Below are 13,033 nucleotides of genomic sequence, written 5' to 3'. Positions count from 1 at the left end.
AGACACTGGTTCAGAAGTGGGGATGTGATATAGGGAAGGGAAAAATGCCAACAGAGAGAGTATTAATTGGTATCCAACTACTGTGGACAACTAGGTTCAGTGTCTCTGTGTTCCTCTAAGAGATTGTATGGATTTTACGACTTAAGAGGCAAGGAAGCTGTGTATTTCTGTATTGGTGTAGCTCCGAGGCATTAACTCCATGGCAGTTCCTGGCTTCCATGTATAGTGGGTTGAGCACTTCTGATATCCAAAGAAAAATCCTCAGGCAGAAAGTCTCTGGAGCTTATGGTATAAAACAATCTACATTCTTGGGAATACTAAATGCGGAGGGATATGTAAGAGGCATCAAGAACATCAGATACGCTCCACATTTTCCCATGCTTAGAGTCACTCATACTCCTTTTAAGTTCACTCTGGCATTGACTCTTCAAATACATAGTGTTTATGGAACAAGTGTTAATGGGTCCTGTCATTGCACATGTTCGAGGAGAATATGCATCATATTCCTCCTCCACAACCCATTCTAGATTCCCCTTACATCTATCCAGTAGTTCACTTGCCAAGATCCACATCCTCCTGCCTCAGCAGTCTGACTCGGTGATTACCATGATCCTGTTAGGCTGCAATTGCTGCAATCTTCAAGTGTGGTTGGTGCAAGTGTAGCAGCAATTCTATTTCTTCATGACAGAGAAGATTAATTATCCCTGGCATGATAGTAAGTTCTTTCTTCTTCGTTTTTTTTTTTTTTTTCTTTTTTTTTCTGAAGAAGACGAGCACAGAGCTAATGTTTGCCATCAATCCTCTTTGTGCTGAGGAATATTGGCCCTGACCTAAAATCTGTACCCATCTTCCTCCACGCCTGCCACAGCATGGCTTGATAAGTGGTGCATTGGTCCATGCCTGGGATCAGAAACGGTGAACTCCGAGCTGTGAAGTGGAGCATGTGAACTTAACTACTGCGCCACCTGGCAGGCCACAGTAACTTCTTTCATTGCCTGCTGATCTACAAACACAAGGAAACCAAAACGACCAAGGAGCTACTAAAACTTTAGGTTTATTGGAATGCTTACTCTGTCCCCAGGAGAAGCATTTTCCCCACCCCACCAGAGGTCAAAGTTCTAGGTCCAGAAAGCTCAAATTCCCCAAGGAAGTGATGGTGAATAGAGCTACTCACTATCTAACCTTGGTTTCCAGACCTATGCATTCTCGGACACAATACATTGTAATGTCCATTGGTTCAAAGTACATGTCACATGTTAAAACACAAAGTGTAATTCCCAAACTGGCATTTACTGCCACTTTTACTTGCAGCTTTAAAAGGCCATTCCCATGTGCTAGCAGACTGCCAGCTTCTGTTTGATACAGTATATTGCAGCACCAGTGGATCACTTGATTGTGTGCCTATTGTTGTACTTTCTTTGCTGTAAAGGTATCCCTTTGCCCTAAGCAATGTATGAAGGACGTTAGGCATTCTATGTATCTTTGGATCATTTAATGGCCAAAGTACTACTATAAAGATAGTTAAAGCCATACCAGAGAAACATGTTTATCCCAGTAAGAACTATTAGCTGTTCTTCCAGGAGGGAAGAGACGCAGTGCAAACAACTTGCATTCAAGTTGCTGATTAAATGCCTCAAAAGATGAAACTATGTCAAGAGTTGAGCATCCATGTATGCTTCTGAAAGGTCAAAGATTAAACAGTGGCTGTAGCTAGAAATGGCTTAAGGAGAAGAGACTATGCTAAAAGAACCCATGGAAAAACTTTATCCTTGCCTTTCATAACTAGTTCATTCATGGTCCCATTGTGCAAGGACTGGAGTGGCTAAGCCAGGTTATCAACTCTGCTATTTAATACTATTTGTACATTACAGTAAGATAAGTAACATAAATAATAAGTATACATGTCTTTCCTCCTGTTTTCTACTGGCTAGCGGAAAAATTATGTCACATCTTAACATGGCCCATGTATAATTAACCACTATCCATTTTAAATGATAATCCCACAGTCAAGCAGAAATTATAAAACCGACCCTTTGAGAAAATAAATATCATAGACTAGAGTCATTTGACAATTGTCAGCAAGGTGCTAAGTTGATTACCATTTTTCTTTTCCTTAAACATACAAAATAGAAAGTTTAACTCACATGGTAGGAAACAGAGGAAATAAATTAAATGTCATCTCTAGAAACTAATAAATTAGTAATTAGGAAAGACTTGAGGTAGGAAATCTGTGTTGTTGAATGCACAGACATAATAATAAAGATACAATGATTAGAGTAGTAAAGAAAGCACAGAAGAGATCTTTTACTCTACAATAAAGGTAGATTCTCAAAACAGAAGTGAATAAATCCATATAATTACAAATAATTATTTGAACAAACAAAAAGTTGTGTTCTTCACACACATAAAATTAGATACATTCATTTCAACATAAATTAATTGGATCAAAATATTTTGACATTACATCATAAAGCAACTTTAAAAAAAGTAGGTGAAATTTATATAATTTTGGCAAAAATATGCAATTTTAATCAAAGCAACAGAAGTAGAAAAGAAAAAAGAAAAGACTATATTTTAATACACTCATTTTAATTTTGTCAAAAACAGAAATAAAGACTTTCAGTTTCTACTTCCACATGTAAGGATGTTGGAAGCTACTACTCCATCCTACCAACAAGTAAATAGGGGAACAGACTGGAAAAATCAACAACTCTTCTTGGATCTATAAGAGAGGGGAGGACACAGGCCAAACTGCTGCCCCCAAGATTAGAGAGACAGACGGGTAAATACAGGTCATCATAGCTTATTGGAGCAGAGACAAACAACAGAAACTGCATAGGAACCAGTGCCGGGGTAGGAAAACCTGAAAAAAAATTGACAATTGCTGGAGGCTCAGTGTGGACAACTCTGAGAGTTAAAAAACTGTCCAAGGGGATCAGCCATAGGAGGTCCCAATGATATTGTGAGATTTATTTCCAGGGGCTTGACCAGATTCCCCCAGTAAATTTCTGAGAAAAATCCCTCAGGTTTCCAGCAGAGGGAGTGGAAAAGGAATCTTTTTGAAATATACCAGAGCATTCTGTTCTTAAAAAGCCCTCTCCTCTGGAGAAACTAGTTAACCAGAACCTAAACTACTGAGGTAGTATCAGAGCCTAACTGGCCTGGGGAAGAGAATTACCCAACTCTAGCCCTCTCTCGCCATCTTGTCCCACCTAAGTAGGGGGAGAAAAACCTTAGAAACACTTGCGAGGTTCACACATTAGAGGCATAGGCTAACTAAAATGCTGAGACCTAATCATAAGACTACAGAACGGTTCTCCTCTGCCCACACCTCACTCCCACATTACCAAAGGTCTCTTTACAGCAATTCCTTTTACCCAATACAACATATATAGCTATCAAGAAAAAGTTACAATGTGTACCAAAAGGCAAAAAGTACAGTTTGAAGAGACAGAGAAAATATGATAACTAGACATAGCAGGGATGTTGGAATTATCAGAGCAGGAATTTAAAATAACTATGATTAACGTGTAAAGGGCTCTGATGGATGATGTAGACAGCATGCAAGAGCAGATAGACAATATAAGCACAGAGCTGGAAATCCTAAGAAAGAACAAAGAAAGAAATGCTAGTGATCAAAAATACTGTAACAGAAATAAAGAGTGCCTTTGCTGGGGTTATCAGTAAATTGGAGATGGATGAAGAAAGTTTCTCTGAACTAGATGACATATGAATAGAATCGTCAAACACAAAAAGCAAAGAGAACAAAGAATGAAAAAAACCAAACAGAACCAAATATTTAAGGACTGTGAGACAATTAAAAAAAGCGTAACATAAGTGTAATGGGAATATCAGATGGAGAAAAAGGATAGAAGGGAAGAGAAGAAATGGTTTGAAACAATAATGGCTGAGAATTTCCCTCAAAGTTATGTCAAGCACCGAAAGACAGGTCCAGGAAGCTCAGAAAACACCAAACGGGGTAAAATACCAAAGATATATCGTTTTCAAATTACAGAAAACTAAAGGTAAAGAAAAAATCCTGAAAGAAGTCAGAGGGAAAAAAACACCTTATCTATAGAGGAGCAAAGATATGAATTATATCCAACTTTTCCTCAGAAACCATGCAAGCAAGAAGAGAGTAGAATGAAATATTTAAAGCTTTGAGGGAAAAAAAGATCACCTAGAATTCTGTACTCTGCAAAATTATTCTTCAAACGTGGAAGAGAAAGAAAAACTTTCTCATACAAACTACAAACAAAAGATGGAATTTTATTGCCGGTAGACCTGCCTTGAGAGAAATGTTAAAAATGTTCTTTAAAAGAGAAGGAAAAAATATAAGTCAGAAACTAATATATATATGAAGAAAAGAAGATCTTAGAAGAAGGAATAAGCGAAGATAAAATAAAACCTTTTACTTTTATTGATATAACAGATAACACTTTGCTTAAAATAAAACAGCAACAATGTATGCATTGTGTTTGCTTATGTTTATGTTTATATCTTATGTATACATATATATGCTTATGTGCGCTTACATATAAATGAAGTGAAAGATAGCAATTATACAAGTGGGAAGAAGGAGTTAGGCTTATTTTATTATTATATGTACTCACAATACATGTGAAGTGGTATAGTGTTATCTGATGTGGAGACGGATCCTCAATTACCCCATAGCCATTTCAAATAGTCAGGAGAAGTGACCCTGGCTATAAAGACTTGAGAAAGAAATCCAGTATAATACAGCTGGATCAGAAGTATTTAAATATCATTTTGAATAGAATGTAAAGTTTAAATAAAAACCTTCTTACTGATAAGGAAGGAAACAGCAAAGTGGACTTGGATTAGTTGTAAATGTATATTGCAAACTCCAGGATAACAACTAAAGAAGTAAAAAAAAGAAGCATAAATGATATGCTGAGAAAGAAGAGAAAATGGAATCATGTAAAATCCTCAGTTAAAACCACAAAAGGCAGAAGAAGAGTGGAAGACAAAAGTAAGAACAAAGAATGAAGGCAAAAAATAGAAAATAGAAATGAATATGGTAGGTAGTAATCCACTATATAAATAATCACTTTGAATGTGAATAGTTTAAATACACCAATTACAAGATGGAGATTGTCAGAGTGGATCAAAAAAACATGATCCAATTATATGTTGTCTACAAGAAACCTACTTAGAATATAGATCAAAAGTAAATGGATGGAGAAAAATATGCCACACTCACAAGTATCGAAAGAAAGCAGGAGCAGCTGTATTAACTTCAGACAAAGCCAACTTCAAAGTAAGGAAAGTTATCAGGGATATGAAGGGCAGTATGTAATGATAAAGGGGTCAATTCTTTATTGTATCTATATGCCTGCATTAAGGAAAAAGAAAGATCTTGAATAAATAACTTAACTTTACACCTCAAAGAACAGGAAATAGAAGAACAAACTAAGCCCAAAGTTAGTAGAAGCAAGAAAATTACAAAACACAGAGCAGAAATAATAAAACAGAGACCAAAAAAAAGATAGAAAAGATCAACAAAATAAGAGCTTTCCCCCCAAGTTTTATTTGGAAATAGTTGACATAGATGATTTTAAAGGTTTAAGGTGTATAGCATGATGGTTTGATTTACGTAGTTTGTGAAATGATTGTGACAATAGACTTAGTTAATATCCATTGTCTAATGTAGACACAATAAAAAGAAAACAAACAAATTCTCCTTCTAATGAGAACTCTTAGGACTTACTCTCAACAACTTTCCTATATATCACACAGCAGTGTTAACTATAGTTATAATGTAGTACTTTACATCCCTAGTATTTATTTATCTTATAACTGAAGTTTTATCTTTTAACCACCTTCCTCCAATTCACCCTCCCCCTAATCTCCACCTCTGGTAACCACAAATCTGATCTTGTTTTTACAAGTTGGGTGTTTTTGTTTTTCTGTTTTTTTTTTTTTTTTAAATTCCACATATAAGTCAGATCATACAGTATTTGTCTTTCTCTGTCTGACCTATTTCACTTAGAGGAATGCCTGCAAGGTCCACCCATGTTGTCACCAAGGGTAGGCTTTTCTAATTTTTTATGGTTAACGGTCTATCTCATATGTGTGTATACACATTTTCTTTATCCACTCTTCTGTTGATGGACACTTAGGTTGTTTCCATGTCTTGGTTATTGTAAATAACGCTGCTATGAACATGGGGGTGCAGATATCTTTTTGAGTTTGTGTTTTTGTTTCCCTTGAATATATTCCCAGAAGGGGAATTGCTGGATCATATGATAGTTCTTTTTTTAATTTTTTTTCTGTGGAACTTCCATGCTGTTTCCTGTAGTGGCTGTACCAATTTAGAATCCCACCAACAGTGAACAACGGTTCCCTTGTCTCCACATCCACACCAGAATTTGTTCGTTCTTGTCGTTTTGAGGATCGCCATTCTAATAGTTGTGGTTTTAATTTGCATTTCCTTAATGACTAGTGGTGTTAAGCATCTTTTCATGTACCTGTTGGCTATTTGTATATCTTCTTTGAGAAAATGTCTATTCAGGTCCTTTGCCCGTTTTTTAATTGAATATTTGGTGTCTTTTGCTATTGACTTCCATGCATTATTTTTATATTTTTCATGTTAACCCCTTATCAGATAAATGCGTTGCAAATATTTTTGCCCATTTCATAGGTTCTCTTTTCACTTTGTTGGTGGTTTCTTTTGCTCTGCAGAAACTTTTTAGTTTGATATAGTCCCACTTGCTTGTTTTTTATTTTGTTATCTGTGGTTATTTCATCACCAATGCACATTTTCTTATGTTTTCTTCTGAAAGTTTCATGTTTTCAGATCTTACATTTAAGTCATTAGTTCATTTTGAGTTAATTTTTGTGAGTGACGTAAGATAGGGGTCTAGTTTCATTTTTTAACATGTGAATATTCAATTTTCCCAGAACCGTTTATTGAAGAGACTGTCTTTTCTCCATTGAGTATTCTTGGTTCTCTCATCAAATATTGTGACATACTAAAAACATATATGCTTGGTTTTATTTCTGGGCTCTCAATTCTGCTCTGCTGGTCTATTTGTCTGTTTTTATGCCAGTAACATACTGTTTCAAGTACTGTAGCTTTGTAGTATAAATTGAAGTCAGGAAGCGTGATGCCTCCTGCTTCGGTCTTCTCTCTCAGTATTTCTTTGGCTATTCACGATCTTTTGTGGCTCCATATACATTTTAGGAGTGTTTTTTTCTATTTATGTAAAAAATGCCATGGAATCTTGATAGGCATTGCATTGAATCTATAGATGGCATTTGGTAGCATTGACATTTCAACAGTATTAATTCCTCTAATCCATGAACATGGGGTATGTTTGATTTATTTGTGTCTTCTTCCTTCATCAGTGTCTCATAGTTTTCTTAGTAGAGATGTTCACCTCATTGGTTAAATTTATTCCTAAGAATTTTATTGTTTTGCATGCTATCGTAAATGAAATTAATTTCTTTATTTCTTTTTCAGAAAATTTTTTGTTAATTTATAGACATATTACAGATTTTTGAATGCTAATTTTGTATCCTGCAACTTTATTGAATTTGTTGATTAGCTTTAATCATTTTTTGGTTGAATCTTTAAGATTTTCTATATGTAAAATTATGTCACCTGCAAATAGAGACAATTCTACTTTCTCCTGTCCAATTCTGATGCCTTTCATTTCTCTTTCTTACTTGATTGCTCTATCTAGGACTTCCAGTACTATGCTGAATAGGAGTGGTGAGAGTAGGCATTCTTGTCTTGTTCCTGATCTTAGAGGAAATGCTTTCAACTTTTTATCATTGAGTATAATGTTAGCTGTGGGCTTGTCATATATGCCCTTTGTTATGTTGAGATATGTTTCTCCTATGCTTAATTTGTTTAGTGTTTTTATCATGAATGAATGTTGAATTTTGTCAAATGTTTTTTCTTCATCTAATGATGATGATCAAATGATACTTTTCTTTCATTCTAGTAATGTGATGTATCACATTGATTGATGTACATATGTTGAACTATCCTTGCATCCCAGGGATAAATCCCTCTTTACCATGGTGAACGATCTTTTTGACCTGCTGTTTAATTCAACTTTCTAGTATTTTGTTGAGAATTTTTGTGTCTATATTAACCCGGGTTATTGGCCTGTTGTTTTCTTTTCAAGTAATGTCCTTACATGGCTTTGGTATTAAGATAGTGCCAGCCTCATAGAATGGGTCCGTGTTCCTGCCTCTTTGATTTTGTGGAAGAGTTTGAGAAGGATTGATTTCCTCTTTTAATGATTTTTTTAACAAAAGGCCCTACATATTCATTTTGCATTGATCCCCACAATGCAATTATGTAGCCAGTCACGAGTACAGGCAACATATCTGGAGATTAAATCTACAGGACTTCAACAAAGTTACTTCTCAACCTTCATCTGCATGTTTACTCCTAAGTATAAGTGTCGAAGATGAAGATGAATGCGGGTGATGCTTCTACTGTACCCTCTGCTGTATAACTTGCATGATCTGGGGTAAGATTATCAAACTTCTTATGTAACAAGTCAAAGAGTAAATATTTTAGACTTTGTGTGTCATGTAGTATCTGTTGAAACTCCTCAACTACTCAACTCTGCTTGTTGTAGCACAATGCAGCCATCGACAATACATAAACAAATTACTGTGGCTGTGTTCCAATACATCTTTGAGAAAGAGATAGAGGTCCAAATTTGCCCCATGGGTCATCATTTGCAACTCCTTATCCAGAGTCACATTTTTTGAACTCTTTTTTATTCAACAATTTTGCATCGTCCCATATCCCTTATATGCACTCAGAATTCAATGTGCTTTATGGAAAGAATAGTTACACAAAGGCATTTATTTATCCATTCATTCATTTGATACATTTTAGTGTCACGTGATAAATTTTGGAATAGTTAATAGAAAGAAAATGTTGAATGGGAACAAATCAAGAATGCTTTGGAATATCTCCCTTGCATAAAACCATCTTGTTTCTGGAAAAAAATATTAATACATAGGGTTCATTCTCTCCCACTCTGTGAATGAGGGCATCTACAACAATTGGATGACTTCTCACTCTTCCCCAACTCAGTAGATCTAAGTAGGTTTGGGGTTCCACATTTCCTATCCTAAATCGTATTTATTTTGCACCTATCCAGTACATTATCTTGCCCAATATACAGGAAATATTCTTACATGTTCCTTCTTTCTTTTCCTCTCATCACTAAGTATCTCTTTTGGTATGTTTTCACCTGGGAAAATTAACGTGATTCTTAGACCTGGTTCCCAGGAGAAATTAATAAACAGTTGGTTATTAGGGAGCTCAGAAGGATCAATGGGTCACTAACACTTTAGTTAATTATTGCTACTAACTAACTGTATTCTCACTGGGAAAAAAAAACTTGTATATTTTTATCTTGGAGGTGATTATACTACAAAGCAGAAATCAAAATTATTGAGTTTCTACAAATGCTGCTGCACACCCTAGAACAGAACAGGTAGGTCAGAAAAATACTCCTAATCTTGAGCAATACCACAGCAATCTCTCTCTTTTTATATTCCCTTCCACCTTCTGTCTTTCTTTTCCACTTGTCTACTTTCCTTCTGTGTCTAGTTACTCCAATCTTTTGGACACTATTATTACTAATTTAATCACTAAATTTTATTATCCCTGAAGAAGGAGATATTTCTGAAAGAACTGATATTTATGATATCTCTCTTTGGTGAACTTGTATCTCAAGGATCTTATATGTCTCATCACTTTCTTCATCCTCTTATATGATACTTCATATTTTCCATTGTGGACACCAAATAATTCCATGTCTTGCCTATTCCATTCCCACCCACGCTCCTAACAGATTACACCAATGGAAATTATTTTCTGTCCTCATATAGGGAATTCTGAGATCTGTCAGTTTCCTCAACTTGGAATATTTGGTAAAGCATTTGATGACATAAGCCAATGACTGGGTCAAGAATTAAAGAAAGAATGATAAGAATGAACATGACTTACTGGAACTGGTGTCCACCAGTTCTGAAAAGGACCTCTATTAATAACTGAGCTCAGGTGGTTAAGAGTAGAGATCAAAAGAATAGTTAGTGAATATGATACAACAGTGAACAGGACATTGGCAGAGTCAGTTTTGAGCAGCTTTACTTGTTTGCATTTTCAATATTAGTGCGGTTATTATTGCTCTTGATCCCTTAGAGGAGAGGGCAATTTCAATCACTAATATCAGGAGACCCTAATTCTATCTGATTTCCTGCATTACCTATCTGAAATGTCCTCATGTTCTGAATGTTAAAACCAATATTCAGCAGGGATATGAATCAACTCTTATGAGACTCTGCCTCCAGAGAAAGTCTGATTCTTTAATGTTTTCTAAGAAACCAAAAGAACTAAATATTTTTGGACTGGTTTAAATGCACTCTTCCCTTATGCTCCAAACATAAACTCAGTATTCCAAGACTAACTGACTAAATGTTAGAACCAATTCTTAATAAGTCTTGAACAAAAGATGGGATCTTTAAACAAGGTTATGACCACAATGTAGTAGCAGCAGAGTTACTAGTAAATCTGGTTTCACCAGGTATTTTTAGCTTTTCACTTTAGACAGGTTTCTTCAGTCAGTCTTAATCTGCTTTCAAAAATACAAGGGAATATTAGGGAGAATAAAATTCTACTGGCAAGCTAAAGGAGTGGCTTATATTAGTGCTTTTCCATTGTTTTCATTGTATGAGTTGCCTGTTTCAAGTAATGGTCACATCAGGACTCTATAAAATGCCATCCAGTTACCAATCATTTGTATTCCTTGATTGAAAACTCATTCAACTATATTCATTTTTCTGTAAACGAGAAGCATGTACATTTCAGTTTAAAATTTGGCATAAAACACTCAGATTTTCTTGACTGTATATCTAGTAGTTGTCATTCACTGACCAATAAAAGATAGTTTAACCAGAGCTAGTAAAACTATGAACCTAGTGCCAAAATAATAATAATAATAATAACCTACCTCTGTCACATATATGTATACTCCAATCTCTCCCTAAATTCCAAAGTATTCTTCTTTTTCCTTTCCTTGACCCTCTTTCTGTCTTGTCAATTTCATTTTCATAACTTTTATTACAAACACATGGCCAATATAGAAAAATACAAAATATAGATAGTTAATATTAATATTAAAATTACATAAAATGTAATTGTCCAACGTGGTCTACTTGAGATGGTGATGCGTATACTTACATATTTTTGTAGTGCATATGTATAAAAAGCATATCACATAAGACACGCTCCTTTGTAACCAAATTTTTTTTTACTTAATAATTTAGTGAACATGTCAACAAATCTAAATTTGCATCATTGATAATGGCAGCATCCATTTTGGTATGAGTCTTATCAATTTCCCCTTTCTGCATATTTTCTCATATCTTATTATTTCCTTTAAATGAACTTCTAATGTTTTACTTTAGATTAGACAATGAATTTATCCAAATATATGTTATAAATAGACATCTTCAAACTTTCTTCTCATTTGCAGTGATAACAGATGGTCTCTCTAAAAAAGTTGTTGGCAGCAATTTTACTCACATTCAAATAGCATTTTAGCAGAACTAAGCTACTAATTCTTCCACCTTACTTGCCAGATTCCTACATGATTTCTTTCCTTGTGTCTCTGATCTAACTTTTGATTGTCTCACTTCTCCTATTCATCTATCTTTTCACATGCTTTTTCTGTATGTTTTCTAACTTCACATTTTCACACTTGAAACTATTTTGCACAAAATCATTAATGGGTAGAAAATCTATCAATGTTCAGCACCCTGCTTCTCAATTTTTCCTTATTTTCTACCTTCAGAATACTTCAGCTTCTTCTCTACTGATTGAATCAATGGATGGAGCAAATGACTCTATAGTATCTGAATTTGTATTGACTGGACTTTCAAATTCATGGGAGATGCATCTTTTTCTCTTTTGGTTCTTTTCTGTGTTCTACCTGGGAATTATCCAGGGTAATCTCTTCACTGTGCCCACAGTAAGTTTTGACTCTCATTTACACTCTCCCACGTACTTCTTATTGGCCAACCTCTCTCTTCTGATCTAGGTCTTTCCTCTACCACAGTGCCCAAAGTGATCTCTGATCTTTTCACTGACTGCAACATCATTTCTTTTCCAAAATGCATGATGCAGATATTTTTTATTCATGTCATGGGCAGAGTTGAGATGGTGCTGCTCATAGCAATGGCATATGACAGGTACACTGCAATCTGTAAGGCACTCCACAACCTGACGATCATGAGCCCCAAAACGTGCATTTCCTTTGTAGTGGCTGCCTGGATAGTGGGGATAATCCATGCTGTATCTCAGTTTGTTTTTGTCATAAATTTGCCCTTTTGTGGCCCTAATAAAGTAGATAGTTTTTGCTGTGATTTTCCTCGAGTCATGAAACTTGCTTGCTTGCTAACAGTGGATTTATGTCTATGGCTACGTTCTTCTCCTTAATTATATCCTATGTCTTCATTTTGGTCACTGTCTGGAAACGTTCTTCAGGGGATTTATCCAAAGCATTTGTCACATTGTCAGCTCACATCACTGTAGTGATTTTGTTTTTCGTGCCATGCATATTTCTCTATGTGTGGCCTTTCCCTACAACATCACTGGATAAGTATTTGTTCATTGTTGACTTTGCTATCACCCCTGTCTTAAATCCTGCCATCTATGCGTTAAGAAACAAAGACATGAGAGTGGCCATGAGAAGACTGGGCAAATGGATTGTGGGTTCTAGCAAGATCTCATGATGAACAGAACAGATCTAGGATACAACATGCTTCAGACTCACCAAGAACATAGGGCCATGTGGCTATCATCACTACTATGGTAAGAGCTACTATTCGGAGAGATAATTTAACAAATGCACAACTCTGAAAATTGGTTGTCAAGTTAGAGTTTATTTTGCCAACCACAGAGAATAAATTAACTTCATTCATGTACTTCCCTTGAGAAGAGACATGAGACTGAAAAACTAAGATGATTTCC

General features: G+C 35.4%; 1 pseudogene; it reads left to right on the top strand.

The window, feature by feature from the left end:
* Positions 1–11,888: 11,888 nt before the first annotated feature.
* On the top strand, positions 11,889–12,795 carry LOC124233925 (olfactory receptor 4F6-like; annotated as a pseudogene).
* Positions 12,796–13,033: the final 238 nt, after the last annotated feature.

Source organism: Equus quagga, chromosome 2 (genome assembly GCF_021613505.1).
Source record: "Equus quagga isolate Etosha38 chromosome 2, UCLA_HA_Equagga_1.0, whole genome shotgun sequence".
Taxonomy (NCBI): domain Eukaryota; kingdom Metazoa; phylum Chordata; class Mammalia; order Perissodactyla; family Equidae; genus Equus; species Equus quagga.
Note: the sequence above shows the minus strand (reverse complement) of the source record. Positions and strands in the feature narration are given on the sequence as shown.